Genomic DNA, 24,153 nt, shown 5'->3' with positions numbered 1-24,153 from the left:
AAAAAAAGAAGAAGAGGAGGAGGAGAGGATGAAGAGGAGGAGGAGAGAAGACAGAAAGAAGAAATAAAAAGAAGACGTAGACGAACAAAACACAGACTACATAGAAGACGCATCCTCGCACTCACTACCGAACCTCACCCTGCCCTTACCCTATACCCCCCTCCCTCCATCCCTCCGCTAGCACCCAAGACCACGCCCTCCGAAAGAACGAACCCAAATCTCCAAAAGAGGATCCAAAAGACAGACTAAAACCAAAACCAAAAGCAAAAATTTGCCCAATGAATTAGATTGGCATTATTCCAATGATTTTTGCATGAGAAGATTGATTTTTTAAAATGAGATTGCAATGTAAAGTTATCATTTAAGAAAGGAGAAGGAGTGAATGCCAAGGTTAATCTTTAATTGGAAACTAAAGAGACTTGAGGCAGAAAAAATGAGGAGGTGGTTGCAATAGTTCAGGCAGTATGTAAAATGGGTATAAACAAAAATGCTTGGTTGTAGAAAGTAGGAGCAATGGATGGGTATGGGTCCAAGATATGTGACAGGTATAATGTTCCATGTTATGGAGAATTATGACAATAATAAAATGGGGAATTCAGCTGTGAGGGAGAATTTTTCACTGAAGAATTCAGTTCTTTCCCTCCTTTGTGTCTCATGATATTCAGAACATTGCTTGTTCTTCATACACACCTCAATATGTATAATTGATTCAATTAAATAATTACCATAATCAGACTCCTCCATGTAGAACTCCAGAAATGAAATAACATAGTGGACAAACATGAAGTCTCGTCAGTGAAAACTTTTAATTCCAAGCCTATCCACATGACTGGGAGAGTTTACTCTAATTCAGCTATAATGTTTTCATGCAGAAAAAAAGGAGATGATGTACCAATACACGTCTATTTTGAGAGTTAAAGGAAATAACAATAATAAAGAGTATAGCATGATGCCTAATAGAAAAAGTTGTTTGGAAAATACCAAATTTCTTCCTTCCTTTGAGGGAAATGAAGGTCACAGTTTTATTTAGATTAGGGGTTGGCAAGGGCAACCTGGATGGCTCGGTCAGTTAAGCATCCGCCTTCAACTCAGGTCATGATTCCATGGTCTTGGGATTGAGCCCCACAGAGGGCTCCCTGCTCAGTGAGGAGTCTTCTTCTCCCTCTACCCTTCTTCCTGGCTTATGCTCTCTCTTTCACTCATTCTCTCTCAAATAAATAAGTTAATAAAATCTTTAGATTAGGGATCTGCAAAGTTCCTATAAAGGGGAACTGTCCTTAAGAGTTTGCTCAGGACGCTATAATAAAATACCATATAGGGCTTGTAATTAGCAAAACTCTACTTCTCTCAGACCTGGAGACTGGAAGTTTGAGATCAAGGTGCTGGCAAAGTTGGTTTCTGGAGAGGATCTTCTTCTGGTTACAGGTTGCCCTCTTATTGTGTCTTCACTTGATGGAAAGAGGGCAAGAGCTATCTGTGGTCCCTTTTATAAGTTATGAATCTCATTCATGAGTACTCCAACTCTGTGACCTAATCACCTCCCAAATGCCCCTTCTCCTAAAGCCATCATCTTGGATGTTAAGACTTTAATATATGAATTTGGGGGTAGAGAATAAACATTCAGGCCATTGCAGTTAGATAGTAAATACTTTAGACTTTGCAAATACAATCTCTGTTATAATTTCTCAATTCTTCTATGATAGCCCAAAAGCAACCATACATAATGCATAAACAAATATGTCTGCATCCTAATAAAACTATCTTAAACAGGAAGCTTGGTGGATTTGACCTGTGGGTAGGATTTTGTTAATATCTAACCTATAGTTAAATATCCTAGGCCAGTAGAGCTTTGTGTCCTTTGATCATAGGTAATGGAAAGATGAAGTCAAGTAAAACCATGTTATAAGGGATGCCTGGGTTGCTCAATGGTTGAACATCTGCCTTCGGCTCAGGTCATGATCCTGGAGTCCTGGGATCGAGTCCCACATCAGAATCCCTGTGGGGAGTCTGCTTCTCCCTCTGCCCATGTCTCTTTTTGTCTCCCGTGTCTCTCAAGAATTAAATAAATAAATAAATAAATAAATAAATAAATAAATAAATAAAAAATAAAATCTTTAAAAATATTTTCTAATGTTATCGATTAATATTAATAATTTAATTGATGTCATAGAACCTAAAGTCTACATAAAAGACCCTAAAACAACTATATATTTATAACATAGTCAATGACTCAAAATAAAGCAAATTAGTTGAGTTGGAGAAGTTAAGAACGATTCTCAGAAGAATTGAAATTTGGCATATGTCTTAAAGAATAATTCTAAGAAAATTAGAAAAAAGAGGAAAAGAAGGAAATGTCAGACATAAAAACCATGTGAAAAATCATGACGACAAAATGCAAAAATGATATGTTGAGAGAACAATGGGAATTTTGACATAATGCCCACAGGGTATGGGGAGCAAGATGGAGATGAGGCTAGAAATGTGGTTTGAAGATAAATTAATAACAAGTTTTTAGACAATAGGCTTTTGTATATTTTCTTGAGATTCAACAAGGGGAAAGCAGAAATTGTGGTGGTCATCAGCATTGCTCATCAAATATATCTGGTTTTACCCTCTGCAAGTCCCCATTTCCTTGAAGTTAAGTGTGGCCATATACCTTTTTTTGGCCAAAGGATAAGAGCAGAAATGGCACGCATCATTTCTGGGAAAGACCTTCCAAGGCCAAGATGCAAATTCCATAATGCCTTTCTCTGTCCAGGGTGATCATAGAATCACAGAGACAGAGCTTCCCTGGTGTGGGTATCTGAGTGAGGATGACTATAAGGCAAAACACACTACCCAACCCGTTACAATTATCTCGTGGGAGGGAGCACTGGGGTGCTAGGTCTTTAGGATGTTTTAGGTCTGAGCTATTCTCTTTTCTTACCACAAACCTACCTCTTCTGACCAATACGAATGTCTTTAAACAATGAAGTAAAATAACTACACAAGCAATCATTCAATGTCCTTATACCTTGTGATTTAGAATACCCACATTAAAATTTGCACAACACAGTTATTTAACATTGCAAACCTTATTTTTTAATAAAATGCCAAAGAAGAAATATACCAGACCACTAGTGGTCTGAAGTCCCTAATCCTAGGTAACATATCAAATATGCTGGATTTGGTCTGAGTGAATTAATAAATCATGATGTCAAATGCGATGACACAGATAAACAAATAGCATATTAAGAAGTTATTTGATTTCATTTTCTTTAGCACTAAAGTTGAACAAGATCATTTATCTGTATCTTTCTTTGTCCAGTTTAGAAAAGTCCTAATATTTCAGAGTGATATAACAACACTAAAACTGTTATTTTTTGCAAGTATATATTATTTTATGATAAAAATATGTCTTTTTTATCATAAAGATAAAATGATGAAAAAGATGTGATCACCATGTTTGGTATAGATAACATAGTCTGTCTCTTGTTTGCCAGGGAAATCCTCAAGGGAGACCAACCCTTGGCCATGTGCATAATAGCTTAAAGAGAGGTGCTAAGGAATGGCAGATGTATATAAGGTGGCTGTTTTATTTTATTCTCTCATATGAGGAAAAGCTGTAGTGCACCAGAATTTTTATTCACTGTAAATCTAACTCCTTAGTGTTTATGTTTTTAAAGTTTCAGCAACTGAGGAGAAAAAGTCCAGGTCAACAAATTAAGTTATGTTCACACTGATTGGCATGGGCAGATGCAATCCTATTCTTACTTTCCATCAATGGTACTAGAGGTCACATCTTGGAGGAAAATGGAAATCTCTGCATCACTACCTGACACTTTCCATTTGGTTCCCAAACACGATTTACCTAAGTAGTTATGAGTATGACACAGTCAATTTAACAAACACGATGGTTTGTTCAATAACATTAGCCATCTATGAAAATATCCCCACCTGTTTTCTAAAGTAAATATTGTTAAGATGTAAGTATAATTAAAATTTTAGACAGTGTTTGATTCAATAGAATGCAAAAAACCCAATAAAATAAATTATATATATTTTTTCATATATATACATATATATGTATATATATGTATTTTTGCTCTTTAAGTTATAATGAGTTAAGAGTAAGAAGATATCTGTGTTTCTCAGGATACATTTGTTTTATATTATGTGGAAATAGGCTGTGGTGGTCAAAGGCTAGACAAATATTATTTTTAGCTTAAGGACAACAGTATCTTAATAAAACATTAGAACAAAGCTGAAACACCCTAACACAGCCTATAAGACTCTACATGAGCTCATTCCTTTCCGATTCAATTTCGTGCCATTTTCTCTCCTTCATTTTTATAAAAATACATTAGTTTCTTTCTATTTCCTTTAGAAATCAACTCTCATTTCCACCTGAAGGCATTTGCATTAGGTATAGCCTGAAATCTCTTAATTGTCTTTTGGCATTTTATTATCTGCTCCAGTGTCCTGTTGGAAGGACTATGACACTCAGTTAGAGTCCCTCTCCTTTGCCTGTCCACTCTCTCACTAGGCAGGCTGTTTTGTCTTCTTTTGATCAATTATCACTATCTGGGAAAATTTCATGTTTATTTAGTATCTTATTATTTGCCTTTTCTTACTAAAATAGCAAATATTACAAAAGCAAGAATTGTCTCTGTCTTGCCAACCATTCTACCTTTATATTTACTTATATTTGTTGAATAAAAGGAAAATATTTTTCCCTTTATTTTTCCACTTTTTTTTTCTTTTTCCTTATATTCCCATGAATTTATTTTATTAGTGATTTTTAAATATTTTATATTTTCTTACCTTTTAAAATATTTTATATTTCTTTACCTTAAAACCACCCATATGAAATTTATATCACTTTGTTTTTATACAGTATTAACATATATTTTCAGAAAGCTCATTTGGCACATAATACAGCCAAGTATGTAACTGGTGTGTGATTCAAAATTCTGCCTCATGTCTTAGAGGTGACTTTAACTATAATTTAAAATAGGATCATTATCTTTTATTCTTTTTCATTAAAAGCATGAAATAATTTCTGAATTTCCTGCCTTTGTAGTATTCAGAGCATCAAGGTAATTACCTACATAGATCTTGGACTTTTTTGTAGTGATCATATTTATGTGTGTTTGTTAACTTTATGTTGGATATTTCCATTTAACATAGTGGAAAAGAGAGGATCAGAGAGTGGATATATTATATCAAAATCTATGTTCTTAATGAATCATAAAAAATTATTAATGCTTAGACAATATCACTATGATATGTTTAGTACTGTAATAACCACTGAGACTTTTCTGAAAGATACAAGTACAATTAAATTCTATGTGTGTTCATTGTACTTAAATGACAAAAATTGGCATCCATTCAGAATTAATGTAGTAATATTCTTCAATAATTTACCTTTCATGAAGCATAACAAGTAGCAACTTCATATAAATTATTATACTATTTTCTGAGATAGTAAGATTATAGGATTAGAAAGCAGGGAAATAAAATCTTTAGAAAGTGAATGGTTTTCTTTATTCCCATAGTCAAAAACTGGTAAAGTTTCCTCTTGGAATTAGACTTCAACTGGAAAATGCAGGATATGGTTTTTATACAGATGATGGAGGAAGGCAACTCTAGTGGAAGAAATGCCATAAATTGATGTGTAGAATTACTACAGAAAGTTGAGAAATGTACTTTTGTCTAAAACATGGGTTGCATGGAAAGATAGTAACATAGTTAAGATACTTTGAAACAAACAGGTTTCGAATTTTATTTTTCAAGAAAATGGGGAGCCATTAAAGGCCTTTGAGAAAGAGAACTTAGGAATAGTTTGAGGATTTTAAATTAATAAATATATGTTAAATTGCTATACCAATAAAGGAAATGTAATTTATATAAATGTACACTCCCTAATCTTAGGAAAACCAACTTAATAAAATAGTGATATGCAAAGACAGTTAAAGTAACAATAATAAAAATATTAAATTAAATAACTATTGCTTTGTAGAGAGATCTCAGACATGACGGGTGCACTATAGTACTGAGTGACACAACTAATCTGAACAGCACTAGAAAACCCATATTGTGGATTAAAATCAGAAACCTATTGAATAGCAGTCCTTTCAAAGACACTCTACAACTATAGCAGGTCTTTTGCCTGAGGATGAAGAGGTAAGAAGTAGATTACATACCTAAGGATTTTGAATAGAAAAGTGTCTCAGATGTGAGCTGTGGTTTAGTGTGGGATCCCAAGGGGAATGCTTGACAATCTAAGAAGAGAGTAAGGAGATGTTAGCTAATCTGAAACCAAATCCAGGGGATTGAGCCAGATTTGACTCAATCTGCCATGTGTGACTGAGACTTTTCCATGAGCTAGAAAGAGGAAAAAATATTATCTGCAAATCTGTGAATGGATCCCAGAAAGATAGAGTGGCTTCTAGCTCCAGTATCTGCCATAAATTATGGGCTTCATGAATGATGTTCAAATCTTGTCAGATTATGAGGCTAAAGGTCTTAAAACATATCCTATATCAGTCTGGATTGCTCTAAGAACTAGGATTGAATGATGAATATGGGTGGAAAATTAAAAGAAAAACAATGTGGGAGCTGACAATGGAGACAATGGGAACAAAAACAGAAGATCAATGCCTAAGGATCATGTGAGGACATGAATAATGATCTTTAATCAACTGATCAAATAGGTGCATGTTTGCAAGAGGAGGACTGCGAAGAGACAATAGGCCCCTTGATGTCTTAAGCTTAGTTGATAGAAAGAGTAACCAGATATAAAGAGTCAACAGGAGAAATTGGTCTGGTGGTGGAATGTAATGAGTTAAATACTAGATATGGTGAGTTAAAATATGTTTCTGCTTTCTAGTGCAGTGCTAGAACTACAGAAGCATAAGTAAAGATAGAGCTTTGTAGAGAGAAAAAGAGAGATCATAGATACAAGGACAAAATATGGCAAAGAAACTTATGATATGATGTCATTTAGGGTTGAAGAAGAGTAAGAAGAGTGAACATTGGTATAGAGAAGCCATGTTCAGAATGTCACAAGGATAAATTGGTGATACAGCATCAAAAGAGAATTTCACTCATGATTGACTAATCAAAACTGATAAATTAAGGGAGTAACTGAGTAAGACTCAGAGAAATTACTTTTAATGTGGTATTTGTAAGGCTATTATTAACACATAAAAATTAATTTTTTGAGGTCAGTGGTGATCAATGTCAAATGTTAAAAGGTTATCAAATGAGTTAAAAAGGTAAGAGAATATATACAGCAAGTGTGTGCTGTCCTTATTATAAGATTGGGTAGGTCAGGGAAAAAGCAAGAAGGGTAAGCTATCTGAAAAATGTGAATCTGATCAATGGTATTGGAGCATGTTATTGGGCAGGAAGAGAGAGAGCACCGACCAGGACTGAAGACCAAACAGAGGGAATTACGTTTAGAAGGACGCTGGTGGTTGAGATCCAACAATGGTACTCATATATGAAGTAGTCTTGGAGAGGAACAGAGCAGCTGAGAAAGAAAAGAAAGAATGGTGGCAAGGTGAGCAGAACTTCTGAGACAGTGGAAGGAAACTCAGACACCTTTCTCTGGATAGCACCTGCCTTCTTACTTAAATAGAGGCCAAGGAGGAATTTCTTATAGGAGTTGGGGATCAAAGTTTGGGAAATTGAGATTAAATAATTGTTTTTTGGAGAAGATACTTTGGTAAATTTAATTGGGAATTAACAAATGATAAGGAAACTACAGGCTAGTGCTAGCAAATGTATTATACATTTCATTCTTAAACACTTTGGCTACTTTTTAAGATAATATTACATGGTCAAGGTAAATTGAGTCTCATAATGATAGTCTATGAGTTGCTCAAAATGACGGTTTTTGTTTTTTAAGATTTTATTTATTTAGTTGAGAGAGAGATAGAGCACAATGAGAAAGGGGTAAAGGGAGAAACAGAGTCCCCACTGAGCAGGAAGCCTGATGTGGGTCTTGATCTCAGGACCCTGGGATCATGACCTGAGCTAAAGACTGATGCTTAACCAACTGAACCATCTAGGGACTCTCAAAATGAAGTTTTAAGTTTTCTTTAAAGTTATATCATAACCTTCTTAGAGCCTTTTATTTGATCACAACTGATGAATTGAAGTTTATCTTGAGGTTTATAGTTGCTTATTTATTTACTTAGTATCATTTTTGTTTAAGTAAGCAATTTCCTGGTTTATTTTTATGGACTGTGCCATATCAATTTTAGATGGGATACAATAGTCTCATCTTATGTATGGGGAATATGTTCCAAGATCCCCCAGTGGATGCCCAAAACTTCAGATAGTACTGAATTCTATATGCATTGGGCTTTTTCCTATACATACATACATATGCTGAAATTTCATTAATTAATTAGGCATGGAAAGAGATTAACAACAATAACTATTAATAAAATCGAACAATTACAACAATGTACTGTAATAAAAGTTATGTGAATGTGATTTCTCTCCTTCTTAAAATATGACTTGAGCTGTACTCACCCTTCTAGTGATTATGTGAGATGATAAAATGTCTATGTGCTAAGATGAAGTGAGGTGAATAATGTAGGCATTGTGACGTAGCACTAAGCTACTGCTGACCTTCTGGTGTTACGTCAAAGGAAGATCATCTGCTTCCAATCTGACCTTGAATAACTGAAACTGCAAGAAGTGAATCTGCTGATAAGGGGAGACCACTATACCATGCAGTTTTCTGGTCATTATTATTTTATCCCATAGACTATTGCCTTTCTGCTCTAAGCAGAGAGATTTTTTCTGCAGACCTACCTTCAATGATCTCCTGAGTCATCAGACTTTCTTTGCTATTTTGTCCTCTCATTTTGCTAGAGTTTTACCTTTAGGTGGCTTTCAAAGGAAGGGTTAGTAGAGCACAAATTTTACACATCTCTGAAGGTTTGAAAATGGCTATATTCTCCCTTCAGTCTTAATTAATAAATTGAATAACATAGGCTTGTTGGTAGGAAACATTTTTTTTCAAAACTTGGAAAGTATTGTATACGTTTCTTTTTTGCCCCACATAATCAAATTCTATTTATAGCAGAGACGATGGAGATTCTGAAAACACCTGCAATAGGAGATAGCCATGTGTAGCTCAAATGAAAAGTGCAATTTATTTATATTTTCAGACCTAATTTGTCAGTGGATTGCATCTTTTTTGGTCTTTCCTGAATGAAATTCTACTTAATCTGGATGATTGGGTATTGGCATGGTTTTTGTTTTGCATCTTTTTTTATTTCTTTTTGGCAACTGATATAGTCTTAACAGTACTGGGTCATTAATTTCATATCCATTAAGAATTATAAGTAATTCACCTCCTTGTGGATAATAATGTGAATTTGGCTTTTATAGGGTGTGCCTGCAAAAAGATTCTGTATTAATTTAAATTCTATTTCATGACAAACTCATATGCATTATATTTCCAGTTTATCTCATTTGACTTAGGACACATATTGAAACTATAAAACAAAATTTCATAATACATCAGACATTAATTAAACTCAAATTAATTAGCTTTAAAGGACTTACCAAATATACCTTGGAATAATTGGTCTGTATAAGTATTTAATTCAGTATATGTTGTGTTATACAATTTATAGATTGGCTAAACATGTTAGAAAAGAAGAGAAAGAAGAACTATAGCTGTATTTTAAAATAGTTTAGCCAGTCCCCTTTTTATTTTCCTCAGTGAGACATTTCTAGGTAGAAATAAACGTGTGTAGTAATAGCCATTACTAGTTTCTGGCCTAGATATTACTAATGGTACAGCTGTTGTTTCTTAGGAAAATTTCTGAATAGGATGTAAGAAAAAAGATTTTCCCTGCTAGTCCTAAGATAAATTATAGATGCACCAATCTCAATATGAAGTGGGCTATCAGGCTAGAGACATTTGACAAGACACGAAAGGGAAGCCACTGAGAGCAAAGGTTCAGGGATTTGTTTAAAAAGTAATTTATTTTTGGCTTCATGCCATCTTTGAAAATCTTTCCCCAGGCAATAAACATTATAAATTTTATTATCATTGCCCCAGTCTTGGCTTCTTTGGGAATCAGATAGCTTGTCTCACTGTAGCCTAGGGCTGCCTTTATGGCTTCCTCTAGGAATAGTGACCCTGACTTGCAATGAAAGTCATGAGGTTAATCTGGTACTTGGAGTTGCTTTCCCTGGAGAAACTAATTCTTACATTAAATTTTATTTTTTTCATTACCCATCTTCCTCATTAAAATTCTTTGCATTATAGCCTTTCAAATTATAGCACAGTCTGTCCCATGTATTCTGAGTGAGATTCTGAGCGTGTGCTCACATTCTTTGTTAGAGATCATTTGGAAACTAAATCAGAATAAGCTCCAGGGTAAGACTGGCAAATCCAAAGTTACTCTGGTTGTTTTAGTTAGAGGCAGAATATAGGGAACCAAAGACAGGGCAATTGGAGGAGTTGAGAGAGTGCAGGCCAATCACTGCTTTCAGGAATCAGGGATTACAGAGACCACATCTGAGAATACCAAGTATGTGCAGCATCAAGGTAGTTCAGGAATTATTGAGAGTCAAAAGAAATTACCACTGAAAACCTACACCACTTGACCAGAGCCTTCCTCATTGCCTCCCCATGGCATCTAAGAGTCAATAGATCTTAGAATTTTAGAGCTTGAATTTTAGAATGAGATGCATGAACTTCCAGTGTTGGCTAAGATAGAGTAAGCTCACTATACTTCAAAAATGCTGGGTAAATATAAAAAGAAACTACCTAGAATAGTCTTCTACTCTAAAGAGTAAGGAAAATCAAGTTGACTGCAGCATAAAGTCAAAAGGAAGAAACAACCTATATGAGATGAGAGCCCGTAGTTTTTTGTTTTGTTTTATTATGTTTGTTTGTCTTTTCTACCTTCTGTATTGACATTGACCTGGGGATGAGACCCTGGCAAGTTTGTATGGTCAAGGGATGCCTGGGTGGCTCATTCGGTTAATGACCTTCCTTGGCTCAGGTCATGATTCAGGGTGCTGGGATCAAGCCCCAGGTTGAGCTGCCTGCTCAGAAAGGAGAGCCCTCTCCCTCTCCCTGCAGCTCCCCCTGCTTGTGCTATCTTTCTCTCTTTCTGTCAAATAAATAAGTAAAATCTTTTAAAAAAAAATTGCATGGGCCACAAATTCTTCAAGAGGTCTTGTCTTTCTGGACATAGAACCTGGCATATGGGCTACTGTGAGAAAGAGAGTGTGGAGGGGTCCTTCCCAACTCTTTCTCCCTTTTATACTTTCCTGGTTCTGGCACAAGGCCAGAGGCAGTTCCACTTACCAAGTTGCCTCAGCCTAAGCAAATGAAAGAACTTAGTATCTAGGGTATGATGTTTACGACTGTATTTAAGCCATGACATCTTAGCAGGAGAATGGAGAAGAAGCTGGATCATGAGGTTAATTGAATACATAATTAAATTACTAAACAAGGTGACATGACTAGATCTTAGTGAGCAAAAGAATGATACAAAGTGAGATTCAAAGGAAAGGCAGAGGCAGAATTAATCCAAGCTTGGCAGGTCAGGTCAAGGACAATAGCAAATCCTTATAAGGTGCTCACTATGAGACATCATTCTAATTGCTTACATAGTTAACTAATGTAATTTTTTAAACTAGTGTAATTTTCTTAAAAACTCTATGATGAATTGTATTTTCACCATTAACATCCTCATTTTTTAAAAAAGACTTCTTTCTTTCTTTCTTTCTTTCTTTCTTTCTTTCTTTCTTTCTTTCTTTCTTTCTTCTTTCTTTCTTTCTTTCTTTCTTTCTTTCTTTCTTTCTTTCTTTCTTTCTTGCATTTTTTCTTTTTTTCTTGCATTCTTTCTTTCTTTAGTGGGAGAATGCAATAGAGCTTGCAAGTAAGGAGAGGAGCAGAGGGAGAGGAATGAGTCAAGAATCTCAAACAGACTCTGTGCTGAGCACAGAGCCCAGTGTGGGGCTTCATCTCACAACCCTGAGATCAGGACCTGTGTCAAAACCAAGAGTCAGGGATGCCTAGGTGGCTCAGTGGTTGAGCATCTGCCTTCGGCCCAGGGTGTGATCCTGGAGTACCAGGATCAAGTCCCACATCAGACTCCTTGCATGGAGCCTGCTTCTCCCTGTGCCTGTGTCTCTGCCTCTCTCTTTCTCTGTGTCTCTCATGAATAAATAAATAAAATCTTTAAAAAAAAAAAGTCAGATGCTTAACTGACTGAGCCACCCAGGCACCCCAACATCCTCATTTTAAAGATAAGTAAACTAAGGATTACATGTTAAAATGCACTAGCAGGAACAGAGTCTATGCTGGGGATTAGCTTTTGTTCTAAGCGTAATATTATGCAGGATGATAGAGCACTAGTTAGTGAAGTAATAAGTATGTCTCAGCTTTTCAAAATGTATTTCTGATTGTTATGTAGCAAGTAGATTGAAGCCAGAGAAGAATGAAATGGGATGCCAATAAACCAGTTAAGAAATGGTAATAGATCAAATAGAGAGTCAGCATTGAAATCATTGAGAAACAGATGTCCAGGAGATATTTTGTAGGTGGACCCAATCCAGCCTGCTAGTGAATTACATGGGAAGTGTCGAAGACAATTCCTAGGTATCACGCTGAGCAATTAGTTGACCATGTGTGACTTTTACTGGAAATGAGAAATGCTAGACCTCAATACACAAGCTAGTTTGTGGCACATCATATGACAGAGAGTGATGACATTTATATGTAATATTCAAATAAGACATTATGTAAGTGAGCATCTCAGAAAACACATCAAGACTGGAGGTGTAAGTTTCAGCATCAGAAAATATTGATGACATTTAAAGAAATAAGAATGAATTTAATAGCCTGGAGGGAAAGAGTAGAATGAGAACTTTTTAAAAGTCAGAAAAAGTTAAGCCCTTACTAACTCCAACGTACAGAAGATGGTAAAGGAAGGATTTCTGGCCACAGTGTGTTCTAGTTTTTCTTCTCTCTCTTAACATTTTTCCCACTCATTCCTTGATATTTAATCTAGTAATGTGATGCTCTCAGGCTATTCCTGTACTTATAAATCAGTCCCAAAGAACAATGGTCATGGTTGATCAATGTTCCTTAGAAGTTAAATGAAACAGTTAAGCAACTGGTGAATAATATCCCCCTGGAATACCTCTAGAGTCCATTCCTCCATGACCTTGGTTTTGCACTTCTTCTACAGAAGAGACTGTTCTCATAAAAAAGAAGTTGCAGCCAAAAGATTGTTAAATCAAGGGAAGATCTCTAGCTGGCTCCTGTGTTTATATGCACTTTGTTGTGGAAATGCTGGGCCATTTGGTCTTTAATCTTAGTCTGCCAGTCTGACAGCTTTGAAATTGCTGCAGAAAAGTTCACTGAAAGAGATAAATCAGTATATCATCTGCATAAAAAAGACAATGCATCATCATGGTAAATAAGATAACCAAATGAAGCATAGATACTGGGGAAAAACTCTCCTGGGCAGGCTCCTCCATGATAAGACTAGGGATTTCAGGAAAATTAAAGAGACAAAAGCCATATGAATATAAAGTAATGCACATTTCATCATGGAAGTAGCACACGCTTACACATACACAAATGTAATCATGGTCTTCAAACATTCCTTGAAAGTGTCAAGACATCCTGAGTCTGAAATTTGCTATGGAATAAACAGAAATAAAAATCACAGACATATAGTATAAAGGTCAGCATAATAAACATAATAAGCTTCTTTTTTCAGATAAGAAATCTTTTTAGGACCAAATTAAATTTGGCCTTTAAATCATAATTGACTCTCTCTGAGCTCAAAGTCTAAATAAATCTAATTTAAGAAATATAATACAAGACATAAATTGGAGCTATCAAACTGTAATACATAGTAGCCTCTTTGTTTAACAACGGAGTGGGTTTGAAAAAGAGCAGAAACCTGATTAGTTATCTGAAGACAAGGAAGCTGCTGCATTACTGAAAACATGAGTAACCAACGATGATGTCTCCCAACTCACCCTGAGGAAACATGGGTGCTCCTGAGGACTGCACGACCCTCGTGAGTTTTCACATGAGCCTTACTGGGCATCCAGCTTCAGGGTAGCTTTGTGCTCCTACTCTTGTACTCTTCGTAATGGAAAGGCACTGTTGAAGCTTCAATGTATACTTTGGAAACTGGGATAGGCAGGTCAGAATCAGTAGATGATTCAATATTAGGAGAAAAGTTGACTGTGACCAGAGGTGGCCTACTGTGAAAATTCTCCATTTTCTTTAATTAGAAAATAAATCCAAACAGCCAAACTTCTGCTCATGCGCTGTATCTGAGACATGAATTAACATTACAATCACTATTGTCATCTTCCTGTACTTCATTTTTTTTTTTCTGGAAACATTATGCACCTTTTATAAAAGCCAAGTACTTGTCTGAGGAATGTCACAATGCTATAAGCTACTGAACAGAGCCACAAAACTAGAACATAAGAGTGCTGCTGGTCAAAAGGTGTCAACAATGAAGTAAAATGGGTTTTAAAACTGTGGTTTCAACTGTATAATAGTACAAATGAATCTTGAAACTGCCAACAAATGCTACCCTTAGACAATACTAATATTTAGGCAACTCATTGACATTGTAGGGGAAGACCAACTCTATTTGAAGAAAATAGCCAGTGTATCTTTAAGGAATGAGATTGTGTGGCATCTAATTCTAGGAACACATGAAACTCTGGAAAAGAGTAATCAGAAGGCTTCAGCTAATTATGAGGTATATAATGATAATTTATTTTATTTCCCTTTCTACCTCCATGTTTTCCCTTCTGTAGACTTGCACTATTTATAGATAAATTGGATTTCTCAGTACCTCATACTGACCCAGATTATCCACATCTGATATCCTTCTGATGTAGTTTTGGAATATAGGTGATGTTCGGAGCCAATGACCAAGAAAGACTTCTTGAGATGTCTTCGGTGCAAAATGGTGGTTTTGTTAAAGCAAGGGAACACAGGACCTGTGGGCCAGAAGAGCTGCTGCCCCAGGATTGTGAGGAGTGACTTGGGAGTTGGAAGAGATAAGGAAAAGGGAGGTTTTCAAAAGAACTTTCATACGCAAACAAGACCTACAAGACACTGGGGGCCTTGCCATTGTCAAGTTAAGGTTGTTTTTCTTTCTAGCAAGGCATTAACATTAAGGTAGTTGGAAGCTTCCTGGAAGAACAGTACACTGGGCCAGTTTCTAGTATCTGGCAATGGGCTGCAGGTTAAAGGGACATTTAATTATATCTATATTTCTTCCTGGAAGCTAGGTTATTGATAAAAATGCTTTGTTCTTTTAAATTACTAAAATATTTGTAAACTGAAGGAGACTCATATCTTGCAGGATTGTGATTTCTAGAAGTTAACTATTTGTTTTTCCTTTCCTTAGCTTTAGGCACCTAGGAGTACCTAAGGAATGTCACACATACCCCACCTGGGAGAAGAGTCCTTTGTGGGGTGTCAGGTTGTGTATTGTCCTCAGCTAACCTTCTGTTCCCTCATCACTTTTATTTACTTTGACCCTCCCTCCCATCCACCAAAGCACATACTAAAGCTTTGCCTCCTTCTGTCTCATTTCCTCGGAGCTCATTTTTCTAGTATCAATGAATAATTGCAATTCAGTCAATTGAACGCAAGTTTTAGAATCCAAAGTTTGTACTCAGTTCTCAGCTTTAGTGTAGTAGAAATGAACTCTGAGCCAAATTACAAAGCCTATCTACATTTATTTTCTGTTCTGTTAAGTAAAAGTAGTGATAATACTAATATCAGAGTGGTAGTAAAGATAAAATGAAAAAGTGCATATGAAAATAGTTTTCTGCATCCAAATGTCATTATTAGTAATGTGCTACATCACTTCGGTAAGATGCCCATTAGGAATAACTCTAATTTGAAGATTTGGGGCATGTTAGCTAGTCAGAAATGGACTTCTTGTGAAATTCCAGAACCTGCATGCTGGATTTTGGAAAATTTTTCAGTATTAGGAGAGATCCACCAAACCTTCAGTATGATAGCTGAAAACAAGACGAGACTTTGGGTATCATGTATTTTCCTTCTTTAGTACTTTTCGAACATCTTTGTTATGTTGGATTAATTTCCAAATTTATGAGTTGGCTTTCGCAGGACAGAAACCAGAAAACTTCTCAAGAACTTGAACTCAAAAGGGAACAACTCAAGTTTGTAGTTTTTGAATGTGGATCCATTAAAAATTTACTTTGTTCTTGAGGATAGCAGTGGCAGAGGCATCTGGTGATGAAGCATCAGCAATGAAAACCTTGTGGTGCAAGCCCATCCTTGGGCAGGGAGTGGCGGTCATGGCACCTTCCACACCATCCCATGGGGTAGCAACAGCATTAGTAATGCAGCACCAGTTAAACTCTGCACGAAGCATTTGGGTGTTATTCCTGGAGGCTTAGCCTGAAGCTTGGTCCTTTCATGCCAAACAAATTGTGAGCCACCCAGTATTCTTGTGATAAACACCATTTCTGCTTAATTGGCCAGATTCAATTTTGGTTCCTGGCAACCCAGAACCCTGACTAATTCATCTTTTCATTGCCAGGTTGCAACCACTGAAACGATCTTCAGAGCTGCAAGGAATAAATGCACAAAGAGATTTGGAGTAAAGTTGAAATGAAGAGAGAAGCACCCAGAAATTCATTTTAATTGGACAAGATGTGCTAGAGAAAAGAGGCTGTGTGTGGCGCCCTCAGGTTCAATTACCTGCAATTAAGTAGGAAGGCAGCAAGAGAGTCATGGGGTGAGATAGGACACAGATATAGCACAAATATGGAACTTCTGTCTGGAAAAAAAGCTATGCACAGGTGTGCACATTGTCATATAATCAAATCAACAAGGAGAAGATTTTGTTCTGAGAGTATTACTGTCAAAGTCACAGCCAGTCTGGACTAAAAGAGACTGTGACCATTAGAGACATAAAACGACCCGTGGTCCCCCAGTAGTCCACAAACCAGAAGCACTAAAAAAAAGCTGTTCATCCCCAGGGAAGGCATTTTCTCCAAATTCAGATGTGGCCAAGGAGAGTAATGGAAAAAGAAGAGCATTGGGAAACCATGGATGGGGAAGCACTCTCAAAGAGCAACCAGAGCTCAATCAAAGGAGGTTCCCCATCCTCCAGGTAAACCAGAACCATGTGTTTAGTGAATAGGTTTGCCCATAAGCCAACAGTTGGTATTTGTTACCTGTTCTTCCCCTTTTGAGATGAGAGATTTCATTGTGGCCATCCTACACCTGTCCATCACTGTAGATTGGGATTACAAAGAAGAGAAGGCATTCTGTGTCCCTTGTGTTCAAAAGTCTCAAGTGCCAGAGGATACTCCTGTGAACTGAGCATAACTTGAATGTCTTGGGCTTTGGTTTGGACCCAGTGACTGGATTAGACCCTTTCAGAATCTTGCTTGAGAATGAGGTTAGTGTGCTCTACATATAGGAGGGACAGTGAACTTCATATTTTGTGACCAAATGGGTACATGGTGATAGTCAATATTGCATTGATGTTGCCCACAATTATTCTGAACTTTCTGTCAGAACAATGAGATCACCATGTTCTCTGTACCCCACAAGAAAGGAGGTATCAGTAAACTTCTCTGGGCTGTGAAATATGACTGGATCTGTAAATATCCCATTGGGTAGGATAGCTAAATGTTCAGTGTGCAATGCACTAGTCTTTCCTTCCCTCTGCCACAGAGACAATGTTTCAGAGATGGGCTCTTCCATCAACACAGGATCCAAAGTGGCTGTGACGCAGAAGAGACTACACAGTGACCCTTGTTAGGCCCACAGCAAGAGCAAGAACAAAAACTTTGACACTTTAAGCCACTGAAATCAGGAGGTTGTTTTTACCATAGCATAACAGAGACCACCCTGACTGATAGAGATATCCTGAAACACCCTGACTGATAGAGATATCATGAAACCATGGATATACTAGAAAGAAGGACAGGGAGGAAGGACGGCAGACATAGCACACAAAAAGTAAGAAATATGCTTTCTTAGAACTAAGATTTTGAATCAGAGATAGGAGGCAAAGCTATATAGAGACAGAATCTCACCTTGCAAATACAACAAGTGAAAGTGCAATCTTTACATATGTTTAGAAGGAAAATAATAAGATCGGTGAAAATTCAGACTTTGATTCTAATTGGTAGAATTATGCACAGATGGTAAGAATGAGAACCACAGCACACCATTCACTCCTCCACTCTCTTTTTTTTTTTCTTTTTAAAATTCATTTATTTATTTAAGAGAGAGAATATGAGCAGAAAGGACAGAAGGACTACACTCCACACTAAGCCTAGAGCCCAGTGTGGGGTCAGTCTCACAACCGTGAGATCATGACCTGAGCCAAAACCAAGAGTTGAGTGCTTAACCAACTGTGCCACCCAGGTGCCCCTCACTCTTCCACTTTCTATGTACATGTGCATAAAATCTACACTAACATGCAAAAAAGCAATGAATACAAATGGAAAGGTCCTTCTGAATTAGAAATATGTCAACAATATTAAAAATTCTTTCAATTGTAATTTGACATATAATGTAAATTTATCAACTCTGAAAATAAAGAAGCTCTTCTCAGCTGAGTTTCATCCTGCATTCACAGATAGTATCAACTTTTAAGTCTTCTATCTACTTACTCACTTAAGTAGACTAGTCCTGCTTCTATCACTATATTCACACTCCTTATACTTACTTTCTCTTAAGAGAATAAAATTCCCCTTTCATTCTGATTTATATTATTATTTTCTTAGCAGTTACCATATTTTCAATGATAAAACAAAGGCAAGTCTATACCCAGCCTTTTCATAATTAATATGGGTTTTTATTTTTCGAAGCAAGTAAAAAAGTTGAAGACTCTAACTTCATTTTTCTAAGCAGATAGTTTGTTTAACTAACACGCAAAATAAGTAAATATGCCCACCAAAGCAGGAGAATCAAAGAACATGTACTTTGATTACAAAAATCAAAGCCAAACAAACAAACAAAAATTCAAAACCAAAACAAGAAAAAAATGATCATGGAATTAGGTAATAAAGGAACTATGTTGTTTCAGTTGAAGAAATATCCTGAATAAACTAAATATTCATATCTCTGAATAAAAAAAGTCCAAGAAAAACCTCTCTTATCATTTTGATACATACTTTGAAAAGAGACCAGTAAAAACATTCCAAGCTTCTGAATTGCACTGCTTCCCTTTAAACCCTTAATGCTTGTTTTATTTTGTTCTCTAGATTTTTCATTCTCAATTTTATTTTCAAAGTTTAAACTGCATAAAGACATCCACCCACAAATACAGGATTTATTTTCTAGATTAGGTAGGACATAAAATAGCTAAGGTCCAAGCTAATGATGAACGTATGTATTTATGAGCTTATTCTTAGGAAGACTGACTCTCTCACATTAGTCTAGATGATACCAATCTCCTCCATCAGTCATAGAGCAAACCAAGTTCAATATAAATGTCAACAGAAAGAAAAGACATTATTAAGAAAAAAACAAAAACCAAGATTATTAAACAAGCATCAGGGGGAACTCAATTCAGTTGATAAAACAAAAATGGTTTTTGAGACCAGGTCAAATACAAAATTTGAATATCTGGAGCTGTTATATCCAGCATGAGAAGAGTTAAAAAATCAGTTCTTGAACAAATCTGGTAAGATTGTTAAAATGGTAAGAAATTAGACTGCATTGCTAGTATATCAAAGGAAGCTCCTTTACAAGACTCTGGGCTTTGCTCTCACAAAATGCCCTTTCAGATCTGAAAGTTCCTGTTCTCACCACACTTCAATATCTGATTGATAAAATATGTGATTGGTTAGTTAAATGATAAATTACCACAGGTAATCACTGAAAATGATCTTTAAAAGGTGTAAATGAAAGGAAAAAATCACAGATATAATGTCATATTTAGAGAAATATAATCCTAAAAAATATTCCTAAGGAGATCTCAGAGCTGAAGTCAGAAGCTTTTAGTTTGTCACACTGGGTAGAGGCCAGGTATGCTACTAAATATTTCACAATACACAGAGCAGCCCTCAAAATGAAGTATTATCCAACACAAAATGTCAGAACACAAACTTAAGCAACTCTGCTATGGATAGTTCCAGAATTCCAGAAATGTACATATTTAATATGATACCAAATCCAAAAAGCAAAATAATAGTAGATTATGGATATGTTCAGAAAAGTCTCTTTAAATACAAAAGAAAGTTAATTTTTTCTTAGGATCACCCATATAGTATTACAATATGTCAAAACACCTTGAATGAGCATGAGAACTTTGGTTTAACCAGACTTCCCCTAAAACACTCATTTTGCTAAATAGAAGTTTTTCACTTTGGGCACATGCACATCCTAGTTTTCTAATCACTAATAATAGACACTGTCATTTCATCAACACTATGAAGAGAAAATGACAATATTCAGAATGACCACATAGAGCAAATAATAGCAATTGGTATTATTATTGTCATTATCACTATTTTATATGGAATTATATAAGGGACTCTAATCCTATGCACTTAAAATTGGAAAAGTAGAAAACATACTGATAAATGTCCTAGTGGAAGTTACCAATAAGAAATAGAACAAAAAATGCATTGTTGTTCTCAAGCTTCTCATATTCCAGGAGACTTGACTCCTGTGAGAAGGTGTCCTCCGTGTAGCAGCAAGGGATATTGACCTAAAGCCAACTTGTCTCCCATAAAAACTCAGGAAAATACTGATTAAGCAGGTACTTGGTGTACTTTAAACTGATGGCATTCCTTGATGCGATTGGGAGAGTGTTGTGTCACGTATAAACCCTAAGATGAGCCCTATTGAGTTGTACTTTCTAAAGTCACTTCCCTTGGAGTAGAGGTGAAAACTGTGACTTGTGTCCACCAATACAATATGGCAAAGGTCATATGCCATTCCTATGTTTATATAAGTCTCCATCCTAGCAGTCTTGGAAGAGATATTCTCTTGCTGGCCTTGAAGAATAAAATGACCACCTTGTGAGCTGCCTATGGAGAAGGCTATGTGACAGAAGTCTACAAGAAGCCTCCAGGGGCTGAGGGTGGCTTCTAGCCAACAACCGGTAAGAAACAAAGACCCTCAACCATATAGCCAAAAGAGAATGGAAGTAGAGTCTTCCTCAGTCAAGTCTCCAAATAAGAACACAGCTAGACCAACACCTTCATTCAGCTTGGGTAGGCCCTGAGCAGAGGGCTCTGTTAAGCCTTTCCTGCACTCTTTACCCTAAGAAATGGTGAAATAATAGATGTATATTGTGTTAATCCACTGAGTGTATGGTAATTTTGTATGCAACAACAGAAAGCTAATACAGGGGAACTGGCCCATAATATAAATAGTGTCCCTAAAGTAGAAATAAAAGCTGGAATATTTAAAATATAAAAAATTATAAATAAAACCAGAACGTGAAGGTGCTTCATGGTTCATGGAACCAATTAGGTATGATAGTTCTGACAATCCTATCATTTTATCACACACACACACACACACACACACACACTGGTTTATAGACCAAACTAATCACAGCTATGAAAATATTTTATAATTCTTTTACTAGAAATTTGCAACTGGATCTACAACATATGTTTTTAGCAAGAATTCTATATCCTGTGGATATAAATGAGAATCAGTGAAGCCAATGTACTAAGCAGAAATTCTTTTAATTGGCAATACTCCTAAACATATTATCATGCCAGTAATCTGATGCAGTATATGAATACCTAAAAGTTATTAATGTCATTGTAAGTATTATAAGCACATGAAAGTCAACATGAAAAATTAGAATACATCTATTCATTATCAAAACATAATATCAAATTAAATGGGCTTAGGAGAAACCTTATTGCAACTGAATAATGTTGAAGTCAAGGTCAAGCTTTAAAGGAGTACCTGCTACATTATACCTTACATTTTTCAACAGTGGCATGGAAAGAGTATTTTAATTAATTCAAGAAATTTATTATTTATGGAATTACATAAGTATAAAGAAAGTCATTTAATGTAATGGCGGGGGAAAAAAAGAAACAGGAAGCAGCATTACATTTCTGCAGGTAGTAAATGTGAGCAGCATGTGGAAGAGAAAATGCTGAGAGCAAAATGGAAGATGCCAGTTTTCTGATGAACAGAGTGGGGCATATCTTCTCTCTGAACCTCCCTGTGTTTGCCACATGCTTCCCTTCATCATATTTAAGTCCAAAGAGGAGTGCTAAATGAGGACCAGTGATGTCACCTGTCGGAGAACTTTCAGGCCCTAAACTGTTGTTTCAGCTCATAATAATATGATTTGGGGCAATATTTCCATGAATTGGTTTGTTTCCTACAAATGTACCAGGCTGTGTTTGATGACACAGTGACGTGCTTTTGCTGTTGTAATTAAAAAACTTCCCTAATGATTTTGACAGGATAAAGTGGTAGTAACCATAAGGATCTGGTCCTGGAACCAAATTGAAAAGAACCACAGGGGAGTAGGTAAATTTGGGTGAATTATAGTTTGTTGAATGTAATAATTAAATTAGATCATGTTTAAAAAAATGTCATGTCTTACAAACAGAATGGAATTCTTCAGGGACACCTGGGTGGCTCAGTCAGTTAAGGACCTGACTCTTGATTTCTGCTCAGGGTCATCAGATTGAGCCCCAGGTCAATCTCCACTCTGGGCATGAAGTCTGCTTAAGATTCTCTCCCTCTCCCTCTGCACCTCTCACCCTGGCTCTCAGGCTCTCTCTCTAAAACAAAACAAACCCCACAAAAACTGGAATGGAATACTTCAGATATTGCCATTGTTGCTGGTTTTACACTACCCAGTCTCTAACCTAAACTACAGCCACCATTTACTATGATACAAATAGTTGCCACCAGAGACCCTTCACTGTACACTCCATTTTGAAAGCTCTCTATTAATAAAATGGTTCTAAAGGAATATATTCTTTTAATTTAAGCTGCCAAGACCATAGATGATCAGAGAAGATTGCACATCTTCTAACTCAATGCTATGGTGACCTGAAGGTTCTTCTGGCAACAAATCACTGCAGTGCAGCATCAAAAGGAAGAAAACTCAAGGTTATACTACTTTGAAGATCTCTGTGGATTAGAAGATTCACGATAAGGCAAGAGACTGAAAAGCAAAACCTAGTATAAACAAGAGTCACAAACCACTGAGTTGTCCCTTAATATTCTGGTCAACCCTTCCCTGGGGAAAGGTCATGCTTGAGAAGAGCAGTTCTCTCCCTTCTTAGAATAATATGAGGGAAACATTGGGTCAGATGACACAAAATACTTTCTTTTATTATTGCTCCATAATTATAGAAATGCAAGGGTGTGACAGCAACCCATTTTAAGGACATGTGGGTTTCCTAGTGTCAAATTCAAATTGTCGTGGTGTTAGTAGTTTTACCAATTCTACCAACATATGACTTTATATGACTCAAATGAGATAGATAAACAAATTTGGATAATCCTACAAGGCAATGCCTCCTGTAGTTCTCTCTGCCTTCTGAAAGTGCAGTAGTGAAATGGCATAATTCACTGACTCTCTAGAGTGTCATAGTTTAATGGCATTTCACAGCTATGGCACATCACATTACATTATGTTCACAGTGTCACCACGAAAGCCACAGCACCATAAAGTGATAACATCGCATAATGAGACATACAAACCCAATGTAATGTGACATACAAGAAAATCAATGCAGCATATCACTAAAAAAAGGACCCCAGTTTGGAAGGGGGTACCTATGGGCATTTCAAATGAATTTACAGATCATTCATTTCCTACATAATTCTACTGTATTTAATTTCTGTGCATCTGCAGGCTTCCACAGAGAGATCTAATGTTGAATTTGCAAGCTGTGCAATTGTACAACCATATTTCTCTTCTAGAGGAAGCCATGAAGGAAAATGTAAATACACAGCTATTTGAAGGAATTTAAAGGAAGGCAAGTATTTCTTTTTAAAAGGCTGTTCTCTTTGCAAAGATTATGTAAATGACTGTACATTTCCTAAATGAACTGGCACAGTTCTGACCTTTCAATATGAAAAAAAAGGATCCTTTTAAAATAAAGAAGTAGCAATTATAAAAGGATTAAAGGTAGGAT

General features: G+C 36.2%; 1 long non-coding RNA gene across 1 annotated transcript in view; it reads right to left on the bottom strand.

Moving 5' to 3' along the window:
• The window catches only part of LOC111091808, a 35,914-nt gene extending 27,367 nt beyond the window's left edge, over positions 1 to 8,547 (bottom strand). Inside the window, exons 1-3 of the long non-coding RNA XR_005376082.1 lie at positions 8,527 to 8,547; positions 7,441 to 7,516; positions 6,186 to 6,263 (exon numbers count right to left, since the gene is read on the bottom strand). This is a non-coding gene — a long non-coding RNA (uncharacterized LOC111091808). The remainder of the gene's footprint in view (positions 1 to 6,185; positions 6,264 to 7,440; positions 7,517 to 8,526) is intronic.
• Between the last annotated feature and the right edge of the window lie 15,606 nt (positions 8,548 to 24,153).

This window comes from Canis lupus, chromosome 22, assembly GCF_011100685.1.
Source record: "Canis lupus familiaris isolate Mischka breed German Shepherd chromosome 22, alternate assembly UU_Cfam_GSD_1.0, whole genome shotgun sequence".
Lineage (NCBI taxonomy): Eukaryota > Metazoa > Chordata > Mammalia > Carnivora > Canidae > Canis > Canis lupus.
This window is presented reverse-complemented; position numbering and strand designations above follow the sequence as displayed.